The sequence below is a fragment of the Hibiscus syriacus genome, unplaced genomic scaffold, assembly GCF_006381635.1.
Source record: "Hibiscus syriacus cultivar Baekdansim isolate YM2019G1 unplaced genomic scaffold, ASM638163v2 tig00001644_pilon, whole genome shotgun sequence".
NCBI lineage: Eukaryota > Viridiplantae > Streptophyta > Magnoliopsida > Malvales > Malvaceae > Hibiscus > Hibiscus syriacus.
In genome coordinates this window covers 4,474,493-4,491,167 of record NW_024061878.1, presented here as the reverse complement: position 1 = coordinate 4,491,167, position 16,675 = coordinate 4,474,493, and the positions used below count along the sequence as shown (strand labels likewise).

Below are 16,675 nucleotides of genomic sequence, written 5' to 3'. Positions count from 1 at the left end.
CATTCATTTTAAGCATTATGTACTTTCATCAAAAGCCATGTATCCACTGAACAACCATGTAACCATTCGGCCAAGCCCTCTCATTTCCTATAAATAGAGTGGCTTGCCATCATTTGTACTCATCTCATCTCTTATATAAAATATACTCTTGTGAGTTCTTTCTCTTCAAAGTTCTTTGTGAACTTTATCGATTAAACAAGTATAGTTCCTATACTTGTGGCGTCATTCCTTCCATCTTGATTCCTAAATTCCTAGATTAATAACTAGTGGGTTGAAGACACTATCACCACCCCTCAAGCAAGTTTATGAAGACCAGGATTGTGCTTCATAGCATAATTTCCTCTTTGGCGTGTTTGAGATACAACATCACCACCATTGCCATTTCATCATCAACCATCATCAATATCCTTCATCAAGACCATCATCAATTCCATAATTTCACAGCCATCTCTATTCTTATTCTTTCATTTCTTTACTTATATTATTATTCCCTTTATTAAGTCCATCATTAATCATATTTCCTTTCTTATTTTGTGCATCCCAAGCTTATAAATTCAAGGACATTAGTACTTGTCAATCCTAGATCGGGACACAATAAGGCTATCTACATCTCTCCATTAAAGTGTGTAGATCACCTTAAATAATGACTTCTTGCCTGTCAACAAGCCTTCTTTCTTTAATAGAGATAACTATGCTTATTGGAAGAATAGGATGAGGTACTTCATTCAAGGTAGTGACATGGGAGCATGGAAATCGTGATAAATGGATACAGTGAACCATCCACTGATACTAATACGTGGAATGAATAAGAGACGAGAATGTTCCAGATCAACTCAAAGGTTGTCCATATTCTTTTCTGTGCACTTGGACTAGATGAATATGACAAAGTTTCATCTTGTACAACCGCCATGGAGATATGGGATAAACTACAAGTCACTCATGAAGGCACCAATGAGGTAAAAGAATCTAAAATCAGTCTTCTTACTCATAGCTATGAAAATTTCAGAATAAAACTGGATGAAGACGTCAAAGCTATGACGGATAGATTCTCCATGATTTTCAATGGCCTTAAAGCGTTTGGAGAAGTAATTCCCAATGAGAAGCTTGTAAGGAAGATAATTTATTCTATTCCAAAAGCTTGGCAATCGAAGAAGAGGACAATTATCGAAGCTAAAGACCTAAAGTCTTTAACTCTCGATGAGCTCATAGGTTCTCTCCTCAAGCATGAAATGATGATTCAAGATGAGGTAGACCTCGAGAAGAAGGACGAAACAAAGAAGGAGACAAAGAAAAAGAAGAATATTGGAGTTGCTCTCAAATCCAAAAAAGATGGGAGTGATTCTTCTGATGATGACGATGATGAAGAGATGAAATTATTTGCCAAACGGTTTAGAAAATTAATAAAGCCTAATAGAGGAAGAAAATTCAAACAAATTGAAGGCTTCAAGAATGAACCAAAAGAGAAGGACCCAATCATATGCTACGAATGCAAAAAGCATGGGCATATGAAATATGATTGCCCAAATTTGAACAAGAAGTGTCTTTCAAAGAAGAAAAAAAAGAACACGTGGCTACTTGGAGTGATGACGAATCATCCAATGAAAAGGAACAAGAAGTCGTAAACTTGTGTTTGATGGCCACCGGGGAAGATTCTCAGGTAACCTCTAACTCATTTGATTTAGAAGATTATTCTTTTGATGAGTTATTAGAGGAATACAATGGGTTGCCATTAGATTATGAGAAATTATTTACAAAATACAAGAAAGATATTTCAAAAATGAAAATAATCTCATATCCAAGACCAACAATAATATTGAAAGTAAAATTAATGAATTGCAAATCAAAATCAAAGATTTTGAAAAGAAAATTCTGATTTGCATAATTTACTTTCAAGAGTCAACGATGATCATCAAAAGGAAATTGATGATCTTAAAGCTTCTTTTGATAAAGTTGGAACAAAACGTTTTGAAAAAAGGAAAAAGTTCAAAATCCAACTATATTAGAAAAATCTTTAAAAACTACAATCATAGAGGTCCCCAAAGAACCTATAATGGGAAAATCGTTAGAAGTATATGGGTTCCTATTACTACTAAAGATAAGGATATCCTACACAAATGGATACCAAAGGGGACTAGGATTTTAGGCACTAATGAATATGGACCCAAAAGAATTTGGGTACCAAAAATTAGAAATTAATCTATGTTTGTAGGAAAAGGAGCATTGCTACAAGGCATAAAATACAAGTCCAAATTCATGGTTCCTTGATAGTGGATGCTCAAGACACATGACCGGAGATAAGAGCCGATTTATAGAGCTTAATGACAAAAATAGAGGAGTGGTAACCTTTGGTGACAACTCAAAAGGTTACATTGAATGTATAAGTACTATAGATAATACCTCTTCCATAAAAATAAAAAAATATTATATGTGAATGGGTTAAAGCATAATCTATTGAGTATTAGTCAATTATGCGATAAAGGATACAATGTCTTGTTTGAAACAAATGGTTGTAAAGTTATTGACATTGCATCTAATCGGATTATGCTTGTTGGTCATAGAATAGGAAACATTTAAATGGTGCATTTAGATTCTATTAATATGACTAACTTATGACTAGTTGCTAAGGATGAACATGATTGTTGGTTATGACATAGGAGACTAGGACACACTAGCATGAGTGTTTTACAAAGACTTATTCAAGGAGATTTAGTAAGAGGATTGCCAAAGCTAAAATTTGATAAAGATAAAATCTGTTATGCTTGTACTAAAGGAAAACATAAAATAGCCTCCTTTAAATCCATTAATGATGTATCAACTTGTAGAGTATTACAATTGATCCATATAGATCTTTTTGGGTCTATTAGGACTACTAGCTTGGGTGGAAAACAATATTGCTTTGTATTGGTAGATGACTATTCTAGATATACTTGGGTTTTTTTTAAGTACTAAAGATGAAGCATTATAAAAATTCATCACATTTTCAAAACTAATCCAAAATGAAAAAGGTTACTCCATTTCAAGTGTTAGGAGTGATCATGGTACTGAATTTGAAAATCTTGGATTTACTGATTTTTGTAATTCAAATAGGATTAGCCATAATTTTTCATCACCTAGAACCCCTCAACAAAATGGAGTTGTTGAGAGGAAAAATCAAACTTTAGAAGAAATGGCTAGAACCATGCTTTGTGAAAATAATTTGCCAAAATATTTTTGGGTGAAAGCCACAATTACCGCTTGTTATGTTGTTAATCGTGTAATGATTAGGCCAATTTTAAAGAAAACTCCATATGAAATTTTCAAAAATAAAAAGACTAACATTAGTTATTTTCATCCATTTGGATGTAAATGTTTTGTTTTAAACAACGGTAAAGACAATCTTGACAAATTTGATGCTAAAAGTGATGAAGACATTTTTCTGGGTTATTTCTTAAATTCTAAAGCTTATTGGGTATTTAATAAAAGAACTTTAGTCGTAGAAAGTCTATTCATGTTGTTTTTTATGATAATCCCCTTTCGAGGAAGGTTCTTGTGTTAATGATGACGTAGGTGTTGTAAATACACATGAAGTTGGGCATGACGTTGGAGAACCATCATCAAATGAAGAGTTAAATCAGTCTAAGAGAACCTAAGAATATCAAAGAAGCATTAAATGATGAAAATTGGATTATGGCTATGCAAGAAGAGTTAAATCAGTTTAAGAGAAGTAAAGTATGCACATTAGTTGAAAGGCCTAGTAATAAATCTACTATAGGTACTAAATGGGTATTTAGGAATAAGCTTAATGAAAGTGGTAACATAGTAAAGAACAAGGCTAGACTTGTTGCTCAAGGGTATACTCAAGAAGAGGGTATAGACTATGATGAAACATGTGCTCCTGTAGCTAGGATGGAAGCAATTAGAATGTTATTAGCATTTGCATGTTTCAATGAATTTAAATTGTATCAAATGGATGTTAAAAGTGCATTTTTAAATGGTTTTATAAAATAAGAAGTGTATGTGGAACAACCTCCTGGTTTTGAAGATTCAAAATTTCCAAATCATGTTTTTAAATTGAAAAAGGCTTTATATGGTTTAAAACAAGCTCCTAGAGCTTGGTATGAAAGATTGTCAAACTTTTTAATTGAAAAAGGTTTTTCAAAAGGGAAGGTTGACACTACATTGTTTTTAAAGAGAAAAGGTAAAGATTTATTAGTAGTTCAAATTTATGTTGATGATATAATATTTGGTGCTACTAATGATGCTCTTTTCCAAGAATTTTCTAAGCTAATGCAGAGTGAATTCGAGATGAGCATGATCGGGGAGCTTTCATTTTTCTTGGGGCTCCAAATCAAGCAAAGAAAAGATGACATCTTCATCAATCAAGAAAAGTACGTCAAAGATATTCTTAAGAAGTTTGGATTGGAAAATTTAAAATCCCAAGCAACTCCAATGAGCTCATCTACAAAGCTTGACAAATATGAAAGAGGTAAATGTGTAGATGTTAAAATTTATAGGTCTATAATTGGCTCTTTGCTTTATCTAACTGCAAGTAGACCGGACATTATGTTTAGTGTTTCCTTATGTGCTAGATTTCAATCATGCCCTAAGGAATCTCATATACAAGCCATTAAGAGAATCTTTAGATACCTTAAGGACATTCCTAGTTTAGGAATTTGGTATCCTAGAGAGTCTAGCTTTAGCTTGCATGTCTTCTCTGATGCCAAATATGGAGGATGCAAAATAGATAGGAAAAGAACCTCCGGTACATGTCAATTCCTAAGAAATATGTTGATTTCTTGGTTTTCAAAGAAACAAAATAGTGTTGCATTATCTACCACTGAAGCGGGATACATTTTAGTGGGTAGTTGTTGCGCACAAGTTTTATGGATGAAACAACAACTTTTAGACTATGGAATTGAAGTTGGTACCATTCCTATCAAGTGTGACAATACTAGTGTTATTTTTCTCACTAAAAATCCCAATACTCTAAAACTAAGCACATTGAAATAAGACATCATTTTATTAGATATAATGTCACTAAAGGAAAGATCTAGAATTTGTTGATACTTTGCATCAATTAGCGGATATTTTTACAAAACCTTTAGAAAAAGAAAGATTTTGGAAATTTAGGAGAGAATTAGGTTTAACTAACCCGCCTTAACTTAATGTTTAAAATAATTTTAGCACTTTTAGTAAGAATTTGAAAATGCTTATAAAAATAACATTTTTGAACGCATTTTATGCTAATAGTTAGGGGGAGTTTATGATCTTTAGTGAAAATTAATATAATGTTCAAATAAACTTTAAGGTAGATTTTATTGATTAAACATAATTAATTTTCGAAATATGAGTTGCCAATACCACTAGAGCTAATTAATTTAGCATTCAGAGTGTTTAAAAACAGATTTTGACATTTTTGTGCAAAGTGTATCGATACCTAGGTATCGATACATTCTCGCTATGTATAGATACACTATGAATATGTATCGATACACTCTGAAGTGTACCGATACACCCGTCGGTTTAGGCTTAAAATCCCTAAAAACCTCATTTTGCCAAAACCCCTAAAGAAAAACACTCTTCACGTCGTTTTCTCCCAAATCACCCAAAATCTCCACTTTGCTCATTTTCAATGATTTAAGTTAGAATTTGTTCATTTTTCAACTTATAATCCTACTACACTCAACAAAATCGTGTAAACAACTCAACATTCCACTCAATCTTCGATTTTTTCAAGATAAATTTTTCTAAAAACTATTTTATTGATTTTTGAACATAAGACTAGTTTTAGTTAGTTATAGTTCTAAATAGATATCGTACATTGCTTATATTATGATTCTAAACTAGATTCTACAACTAATTTGGTAAAAAACACAATATTTTTCAAAAAAAAATTCTTAAATTTTGAAATAAAAAAATTGTTTTGTTTCTAAATTGTTTTTGATTTAATTATGTTGTTTTCATGAAAACTATACATATTATCATTCTTCAAACATTGTTTTCAAAATAGTTTTCAAATTTTGCCCATTAGGATATTATTTAGAGAACCTTGAATATTGAGGACTCATATTGAGTTTTGGGATTGATATTGTTGAATACATTTGTTTTCAAATTGCATGTATTCTTATCCATTCCGATTAAAAAACATGTCTCATTCCAAACGCCCTAGGACTTCATCTAGTCGGCCAAACCAACCTCCAAACTGACCTCCTATTCCACCTCCCAATCCAAATTCAAAACCAAACCCAAATGATCCCGAAATGTTTTTAATTTTTTGAAATTTAGAAAACATGTTTGGTTAATATAAATTAAAACTTGAATCCAAAACTAAAATAATAAAATTGTATTTGGTATCTAATTTTTTTAAATAGAAATACACAAATAGTTACAAAATAATAAAATTAAACTATAATTATTAAAAAAACATTACATAAATTTAACATGTGTGTTATGCAAATATAAAATAATAAAGTTGAAAGGAATTCCATAACCCAAAATTTATTTTAAGTTTATAATAAGAATAAAATATTAATGCATATTGGACATCGATTAAATTTTAAAAATGCACAAAAATATTATTATAAGCAAGATCATATAAAAAGTTTCATTAACATAAAAAATACGTTTAGTGGTAATTGAAATCATCAAACTTTTGGAAAGAAATAATTAGTGTAGTCCCTGAACGTTTTTTGCACCAAATGTGTTCTTTTTTAGCCCTTTGAACAACAAAATCAAATGGTGACCGTCACAACGCTTACATAATAGGTCGCAAACTTACATGACAATCTACAATATTGATGTGACAATTTATGATACTATTGTGACAATACATGATGAACGATAATGTAGTAGATATACTTAACTGATTATTTTAGAAAGTTTGATGATTTATTTAATTTTAAAAAATTTAAAAAATATTTAAATTTAAAATTATAAAAATATTAAGATATTAAATACAATAAATATAAAAATGGTAAAAATTAAACTATTAACCAAAATTTTATTTAAGGACTACATTAAGTGTAAAAAAAGTTCAAGGAGCATATTGATCTTTTTACAAAAGCTTAAGAGTTTCAAATACCATTAAGTTAAAAAATCATTGTTACAATTATTTGAACTAAGTAAGGTAAGTTAAAAATCTAGATATCATGTTTCCTTATTTTTAAATTTCCTAAACAATTTTAATGTAAATACTGAAAACATCTTTTTTATGTTTTCATATTTTCACTTATGTTTGTTTTCATTTTCCAGAAATCCTTTTCCAATTTTACAACCAAAACACGTTTTCTATTTTCTAAGAAAATAAAAATGAAAAATATCCTATATTTTCTAAAACCAAACATACTCATTTTTTGATTTTGACTATTATGATTTTTATAGAAATCATATAGTTTTATTAAAAATAGAAAATATCCAGAATTACAGTGAAGATTTACAAGCATAATTGTAAACGTAAACTAAATTATAATTAGGACATTTTCCTATAACCATTGATGCAAAAACTAGCCACCTAGATCTCACAAGGACCATAAAAGGAAAAGGTTAAAAAACATAACTAATGCTCAAAAAAATAAAGATACGAACAAATCTAACTACATCGACAAACAAATCACAAAAATGAATAACATACTGAAAGACCATCGACTGATAACTCTCCAAAAAAAATTATTATTTAGGATCTTTTTACTTAGGTTGAGCTTGAACTTTAGTATCATTAGGATCATATTAGGATCATTTTTATATATTTTTCATCATTTGCATTATGTGAGTGAGTTGATGGAATTTGAGTTGATTTTAATGTTTTATGTTGTAAATTGGAACGATGATACTATAGCATTGCTTGAAGCTGCAGGAGATACTGAGCGGATACTGCAGCAACTGATTACTCGATAGACATTTATGGAATTTTCTGGATTCAAACAATATTTTCCTTTTGGAGGATGCTTCGACTTGTTGGGCTTATAAATAGGATCTCCTTTCACACTTTTGAGACTTCTTCAATTTTCTTCACCTCCATATTTAATTCACCATGACCGCCTAAACCATACGCCGGTGGAGTGCACCAACATTAGTCGAGCAGCCTTGTAGCATCAGTGACCGGTCGGAGTTTAAGCTTTATTTTGGTTTTGTTTACTTGAGAAAGGAAGATACTTTATTTAACTTGGATGTTTTATTATTTTTTGCATGTTATTTGGATTTGAACATATGGTGTTCACTGAAATGTTTATTTTATAATTTTTGCATCAAACAATATTGTTATGTGATGGAGCTTTATGCTATATTTTTAGAGATAAAAATATTTTATTCATAAAATCTTGATGATTTTTAGAGATGGAAATTATTGAGGTTGCATGCTATTTAGTACAATATCGTTATTTACAAGAGTAAATTTATTCATATACAGATGTATGTTGTCGATTGTCTTGATTTGTTAACTACTTGATTAATGGAGTTGGTGAGAATTAATTCTAGTTAATTAAGTGTTTAATTGATAAAAGGAGATTAAATTGCTAATCATTGAAAGTTGCATAACTGTATTGTCGCATCATAATTATACTATCAACAACCAAATGACAACAATATTTATTGGTTCATCGGTCTGATTGTTTTACTGTCAGCTGCAACATTCACCTGCTTTCATTATTTTGATTTTATGGGTACTTATTTTTTTAGTTTTCATCCATTTATGCCCCGTGAAAATATGAGCTAGAGCCATCCGATCCGGAGATAGGAAGAACATTTAGAAGATGTCGTAGAGAAACTGCAAGAAATCGAGCATTTATGGCTAAACAATAAAATAATGTTCTGCTTCGCTACAACACATTGACGATGTTGAATTGCTAGCTGGCTATGGAATTAGACAACAATTTTACAATATAGATGACCAAAATTGAACTATTAGAGAGCACGTGGTGCTAACACTCGATGATTTAAATCATGGCATAGTGCGACTAATAATTTATGCTGCAAATTTCGAATTGGAGCCGGTCATGCTTCAAATGCTGCAATCTATGCGACATTATGGTAGGTCATTTACTGAAGATCCTAGAGCACATTTTCTAGCATTTATGAAGGTTTGTGATTCATTTGTTCAGCAAGGAGTCCCTGAGAAAGCACTAAAGTTAAAGTTTCTCCCTTACTCGTTGAGAGATAAGGCTAGAGCTTGGTTGAGAACGTTGTCGCATGGTCCTATAGCATCCTAGAATGAGTTGGCGCAAAAGTACTTGCTGCGATTCAATCGATCAAATATGAACGTAAAGTTTCGAAATGACTTGACATCTTTCAAGAAACTAGAAGACGAGAATTTGCATGAGGAATGAGAGAGGTTTAAGGATTTGTTACGAAAATGTCTGATGCATGATATCTAAATTGGACACAAATAGAAATGTTCTATAATGGGTTGAACATGCACACTCAAATGATTGTTGATACTTCAACAAACAAAGCATTTCTAGACAACACATATAATGAGGCGTATGATATTTTGGAAAGAATATCAAACAATAATTATCAATACCCCAACATGAGGAACATGTTTGAAAGATGCAAGGCTACAGTGATGGATTCTGATACTTTCCATTTCATAGCTTCCCAATCTCAGCATTAACGAACATGGTAAAGAATATATAAAAGTCAGGAGCTATGTACGAGGTAAAGACAACATCACATATCTCATGTGTATATTGTGGAGATAATCATATCTATGAGGAATACACCCAAAATCCTGACTCCGTCTACTATGTGAGGAATTACAATAGGAATGATAATTCTTATGTTAACACTTATAATGAGAACTTTTGCAACCATCCAAATCTATCTTGGAGAAGTCAAAATGTTGCAAATCTATATCAATTGAGGATGCTACAAAATTATAACCAACAATATTATCATCAGCCACAATAGTACAATCAACAACAACTGATGTTTCAGCATCAGACACAACAACAAGCTACAAAACCAAGATAGAATTATCAAACACAATATTCTAATTAAGCCTCCAACCTTACATCTCTTGAAGCCTTAATGAAAGAGTACATGGCAAGCCAATCAACATCACTAAGAGATGTATACAACCAAATGAGGCAATTAGTACATACATTGAGTAGTAAACAGCAAAGAGTGCTGTCCAACAACATTGAGAACCCAAAGTCACATGGGAAAGCTCAAAGGAATGAGTATTGCAAGGCCATTACAACTTGAAGTGGTCTCCGCATTGGGAAACCTATTGAGGACTCCAGGAAGACTATTGATGAAGAGACTAGAAAGCATGACAAGGGTAAGAACATGAAAGTTGATCTTGAAACACCTACTGATAGTGCCACAATAAGCGAAGTTGGACATTGTAGTAACTCTGGACCATTTCCAGCAGTAATATTTACCATGCTGCCAGATACTTTTCTAGTTCGAATGCCATAATAACCACAAACAAGGCCACCTTCACCATTCCCTCAATGATTCGAGAAAACAACGAAGGATCCATAATTCAAGGAAGTCATGGACGTGCTTCGATAATTAACAATCGGCATTCTGTTGATTGAAGCTTTGGAGCAAAATCCAAACTATATCAAGTTCATGCGAGAAATTCTCTCCAAGAAAAGAAGGCTTGGCGAATTCAAAACTGTTGCACTCATTGAAGGGTACAATGCCATGGTTGTGAGTAGATTGCCACCAAAATTAAAGGACCTAGGGAGTTTTACTATCCCTTGTGTTATTGGTGATCGATTTGTAGGTAAATCATTGGGTGACTTAGGTTCCAACATAAATCTAATGCATATATCTATTTTCAGGAAATTTGGCATTGGTGAGGCCTAACGTATTACCGTGACACATCAACTTGTTGATCGATCCATTGTTCACCCTGAAGATATAATAGAAAACGTGTTAGTCCAAGTGGAAAAATTATATTTCCTGATGATTTCATTGTTCTAGACTGTGAAGCTGACAAATAAGTGTCGATCATACTTGGTCATCCATTCCTTGCTATCGGTCGAGCGTTGATAAATATTGAAAAAGAGGAACTTACTATGGGTTTGAATGATTAACATATTACGTTCAAAGTTTTGAATAATGTTTCTTGTAATTGATGATAATGTTGAGTACCATTCTATTTACATCATTGATGAAATTTTGCAGGAGTGTTATCGCATTGAAATTGATATTCCTGATGTTACAGCAAAAGAAGACTCAACTGAACTATAAGGGAACCAATGCTTTTACATTGATCATGGCATCAACAACAGTTATATACCACTAATGTTGGCTACAAAATTACAACATGAGCACCTGAGAAAAACTACAATTCTACCATAGAGCAAAATGACATAGCAGCAGCGAAGGCAAAAAGGAAGGTTTCACAAGGCTCTGCCGATGAAGGCTCTCATCAGAAAATTCACCATGTGAAGCTGCAACATCTCTATGGTTTCAATGAAGAAGTGCGCTTCATGACAGATTCCATGAAGCAAGAGTTTCACTGTGAACAATGTTGTGATCTCATAAATGTAAAGGACTTGGAGCAGCATGATTATGCCACAATACCTTCAACAAGTTAGAGGGTTATCATTTTACTAGGACTCAGGAGAAGTTTTCGTAAACTTCTATTTCACTATGTGAAATCATGCTTATTTACTTACTTTCAACATAAATTTAAGTTAGATTGAATATTTTTTGTCATTTCATTTCTTTTATCTTTTCTTTGTAAGGAATGCCACAACATTATCTACTGCATCACCAGTTTTTCCTCGATGTTTTCGTCCATCAACTGCCACTATGCTACATGAGCAATAATGTCGCGCCTATTAGCAGAAACAACCTAAGGACGCTCAACTAGGGGAGTGTTGTTGTCCCTTTTCTCATGTTTTATTTGATTTTTTTCTCTTCTCTTTGTTTGCTTGCATTGAGGACAATACATCTATTAGGTTTAGGGGGTGTTGTCCAGTTTTTTTGAGTTTATATATAGTTTTTAGTTTTTGTTTTTTTTGTTGTAATTAGGAATTACATTTTAGTATTAATTGCATGAATTTAGCATTTTATTACAGCATATAGGAACTGCATTTGTAATGCTGTAGGATTAATATTAGGAAATCATTGAACTTTATTTTCTTTTGGAAAATTTTGATGATTCCCAATGATGAAAAAAAAAATTATATACTGTGAAATGCCAGGGAAATGCTATAGAAACTTAGTAGAATTAGAGTTCATAGAAATTTTTAACACTATAGGTGTATGTTCACAATACTTAGAGATGTTAGAAAATTTTGAACTATAAATCTCATATATTTATTAGATGTTGCAGTTAATTTTGTCAAAAGAAAAAAAAGAAAAAATAGAAACTTTTAAAGAATAAGTTGGAAAAGAAGGTAATAACTCCAACATAGTCTCAGGGAATAAGTTGGAAAAAACTGGTAACAACTCGAACATAGATCAAGACAGATTGATGTAACATTGAAAATCTTTAAATAAGTAGGATCATTTTTTTCTAACTTAGCGAAGCATTGATTGTATACACCTAGCATGCACACTACTACACTCTATGAATTCTGAATTTGCTAAGTTAAAATCCAATCCTTCATTTAAGATCATATATATTGTATGCACTGCTGCAGCAATTCTTTGAGGGATGGAAAAATGAAATTGAAGAAAATTGTTGATTGGTTTCATGATATATTTTTCTGAGGTGTTAATGTTAATTTTAGTAATCATGCATGTTGTTGCTTGAGGACAAACACACACTTAGGTTTCGGGGTGCGATAACTCTCCAAAAGAGTTATTATTTAGGATCTTTTTACCTAGGTTGAATTTGAACTTTAGTATCATTAGGAACATATTAGGATCATTTTTATATATTTTCATCATTTTCATCATGGGAGTGAGTTGATGGAATTTGAGTTGATTTTAATGTTTTATGCTATAAACTGAAACACTAATGTTGTAGTATTGCTTGAAGCTGAGCGGATACTGTAGCAACTAAAAACTCAGTAGATAATTATGAAATTTTATGGATTTGGATAACTGTCCAATACAGCTGTAAAATGGATGAAAAATATAGTAAAAACATATTTTTCCTATTGGATGATTATTTGACTTGTTGGGCATATAAATAGGGTCTCTTTTCACACTTTTGAGACTTCTTCTTTAATTTTTCTTCACCTCCATATTTGATCCACCATGACTGTCTAAACCATTCATCGGGGGAATACACCAGCAACATTGGAGCATTCGAATAGTTACGGTGATAGATCAGGGTTCAAGCTTTATTTTGGTATCGTTACTTGAGAGAGGAAGATATTTTATTTAGTTTGGATGTGTTATTATTTTTTCATGTTATTTGGATTTGAACATAAGTTGTTCGATGAAACGTTTATTTTATGATTTTTACTTGAAACAATATTGTTATGTACTGAAGGTTTATGCTATATTTTTATAGATGAAAACCTTTTATGTATGAAATCTTGATGATTTTTAAAGATAAAAATTAATGAGGTTGCATGCTATTTATCTACAATGTCGATATTTATGAGAGTAAATTTATGCTTATAGAGATGTATGTTGTCGATTGTCTTGATTTGTTAACTACTTGATTAATGGAGTTAGTGATAATTGATTCTAGTTAATTAAGTGTTTAATTGATGAAAGGAGATTAAATTGCTAATCATTGCAAGTTGAATAAATATATTACCACAACATAATCATGCTATTAACAATCAAATGACAACAACATTTATTGGTCCATCGGTCTGATTGTTTAACTGTCTGGTGCAGCATTCGCCAGCATTCATTATTATGATTTTTCAACTTTTCTATTTTTTAGATTACCATTTTAACCATACATTTTTACAATTAGACTCATTTGTAAACAAGTTTTTCTCAATGTAGGATTCGACACTCATAACTTTATTGTTAGCACTTTATTATTTGAACGATACATATAATTGTATAATTTCTACAACATCTTACATAGCATCACCACAAATTACAAATCAGAGTCAAGCGATGTGAGAAAACTATCTGCGAGCACAAAATGCATATCCAAATCAATATAAGGGTCCAAAGCAGGGAAGATCAACATGATAATAAATAAGTTCCATCTTGATCAGTCGCGGCGATGTCAAATCCAACCCTGAGAAGAAAGATAAATGAAAACAACAACCAAAATGAGCGAAAACTAACAAAAGGTAGAGAAAAATGTGTAACGCCCTGAAATTTTGGGTCAGAAGTTTCGGGTTAATTATAATCGATTTTAAATAAAAACCTATGGCTTGTAAGAATCCTTGACCCAAGAACAAGTGAAATTGGGTTTGGATTGAGCCCAATAGTGGATAAAAGGGTATTTTTAGTTTGTAATCAAAATCAGGAGGACCAAGAGAGTAATTAGATAAATTTTAATTTGAAAGGATGAATACCTATTAATTTGGGTGATCTCATATCTAAACCAAGCTTCTTTTTTTCTTCACAAGTTTTGTCTTATCTTTCTCACCCAAGTCTCCATATTCTTTCTTCTTTCTCCTCCATGTTCGGTAAGTTAAAGGTGATAACTTGGGAACCTTGCAACCTTAGTTCGACAACATAAAGTAAGAATCAAAATCAACATTATCTAGACCTTAGTAGGAGTACCGAAATTGAGTTATTTTTCAAAATATCAAACCAAATTTTAGTATTGATACTCATGTTAAAATCGATACCCCAACACCAGAGTATCAATATTCAGCCAGGAGTATCGATACTACCTTTCCCTTATCAATTTTTATTAAGCAGTTTGTATCGATACCAATATGAGAGTATCAATACTTATGGTTCAGTATCGATACTGAAGGGTCAATATTGGTACTCGTAGACAGTTTGGATAAATAATCCAAGGGTTGATGGTTTAGACTTGAGGGGACCAAATACATCAGTATAACAGTAGATAAAACTACAAGTGAGAATAATAATTAATACATAATAGTAAAAGCAGTAACATCTAGGATTACATAAAACTAACCTTGTTTGACACTTAAGAATCATTCAGGACATTCAGGTCTCTTTAGTAGAATTTGACAATTAGTGGATATCCAGTCAGCGTCAGGGTACTTCAGTAGCCGAATGGGCGTAGATGCCACAAGACTCGACGGAGTAAGTTGGTGGGTGTATGTTTTTAATGCAACTTCGGATCTCACCCTAGATACCCAAGGGTATCTCAGAAAGGCTAGAGGGATGTGTGAGCTCTGAGATATAGAACCCTCAGCCGCAACAAAATGCCTACTCAGTAGTTCATATCAGTATTTTTACATGTTTCATACTTGTGTCACTAGCCAGCTCTATGGGTGAGCATTCGATTGATTCGATTCAAGTAAAAAAAATTCAAGTTACTCGAGTTGATGAGTCGTAGTTTACAACTCGAACTTAGCTTGAAATATTTCGAGTCGAGTTATTTGAGTTTCTATACTAATTTTATTGTAATTATTTATAGTATTATGGCAATGATTTGTTCCAATTTTTTAACTTTATCTAACCATAATATATATATATTCTTTCATATTATAATGTTATTTAATATATCAAATACAATTTAAAATTATGAATATTCATAATATTATATTTTAAATAAAGTAGTTTGAATGTAAAATATTAATGGGAGTATAAATGAGTCAAGGAAATTAGAAGAAAGAATTTGCAAACAATCGTAGTCAAAAGACCAAATTGAGTAAAATACAAAGTTAAGGGACTAAATAAAAAGAGAGTATATCTTTAGTAAAAAAATAACAATTGAAGTTACATAGGTATTCTATTGTGGTATATGAGCATATGGTTCAAACTTGGTAAAAAAAATGACTTAAAGTAAATCACAAATTGAAGTAACAAAGAAATAATGAAAAATTGAAGGACTAAATTGAAAAATAAAAATATTTGTTATAAAAAATATGAATTGAAAGTACACATGTATTCTACTATGTTTTAGGAGCACGTGTCTCAAATTTGGTAAAACGAACTTAAAATAAATGACGAATTGAAGAAATAAGGAGATTATGAAAAATTAAAGGACTAAATTGAAAAATAAAAAAATTTATCAAAAAGAGGAGTTGAAAATACAAATGTATTCTACTATGGTTTAGGAGCATGTGGCTCAAATTTGGCAAAAAATGGACTTAAAATAAATGACGAATTGAAGAAATAAGTAGATTATGAAAAATTGAAGGACTAAATTGAAAAATAAAATATTTGTTATCAAAAAGAGGAATTTAAAGTACACATGTATTCTACTATGGTTTAGGAACATGTGGTTCTAATTTGGTAGAAAATGGACTTAAAATGAAATAGGAATTGAAGAAATAATGAAATCATGAACTAAATCATAAAATTGTCAAAATACTTAGTTAAATATTCGATTTTTTGAGTAACTCGAATCAAACTCAAAAATCAAATTTTTAATTCGATTTGACTCGAATAACTCGATACAAATAACTCGAAATTAAAAAAAATCAATTTTCGAGTCGAGTAAAGTTTTGCTCACCCCTATCCAACTCATTTAGTGAATGCATGTAGTATAGTGAAATTATTTGTGAGGTATTGAGATCGTAAGCTCATTGTATGGAATGTGTTTCCATGCGCAGGTCTTTAGGTGATCAATTTGGGAGCGTCGTCGTCACCAGATATTCTAGCTTATCATAGGTTTTTAGAGTACGTCTCAATTTGTATTAAAGGGTATGTACTATTCTAGAAT

At 31.5% G+C, this 16,675-nt stretch overlaps 1 pseudogene; it reads left to right on the top strand.

Moving 5' to 3' along the window:
* Positions 1–16,675, top strand: part of LOC120130261 — a 44,323-nt pseudogene that overhangs the window by 7,926 nt on the left and 19,722 nt on the right.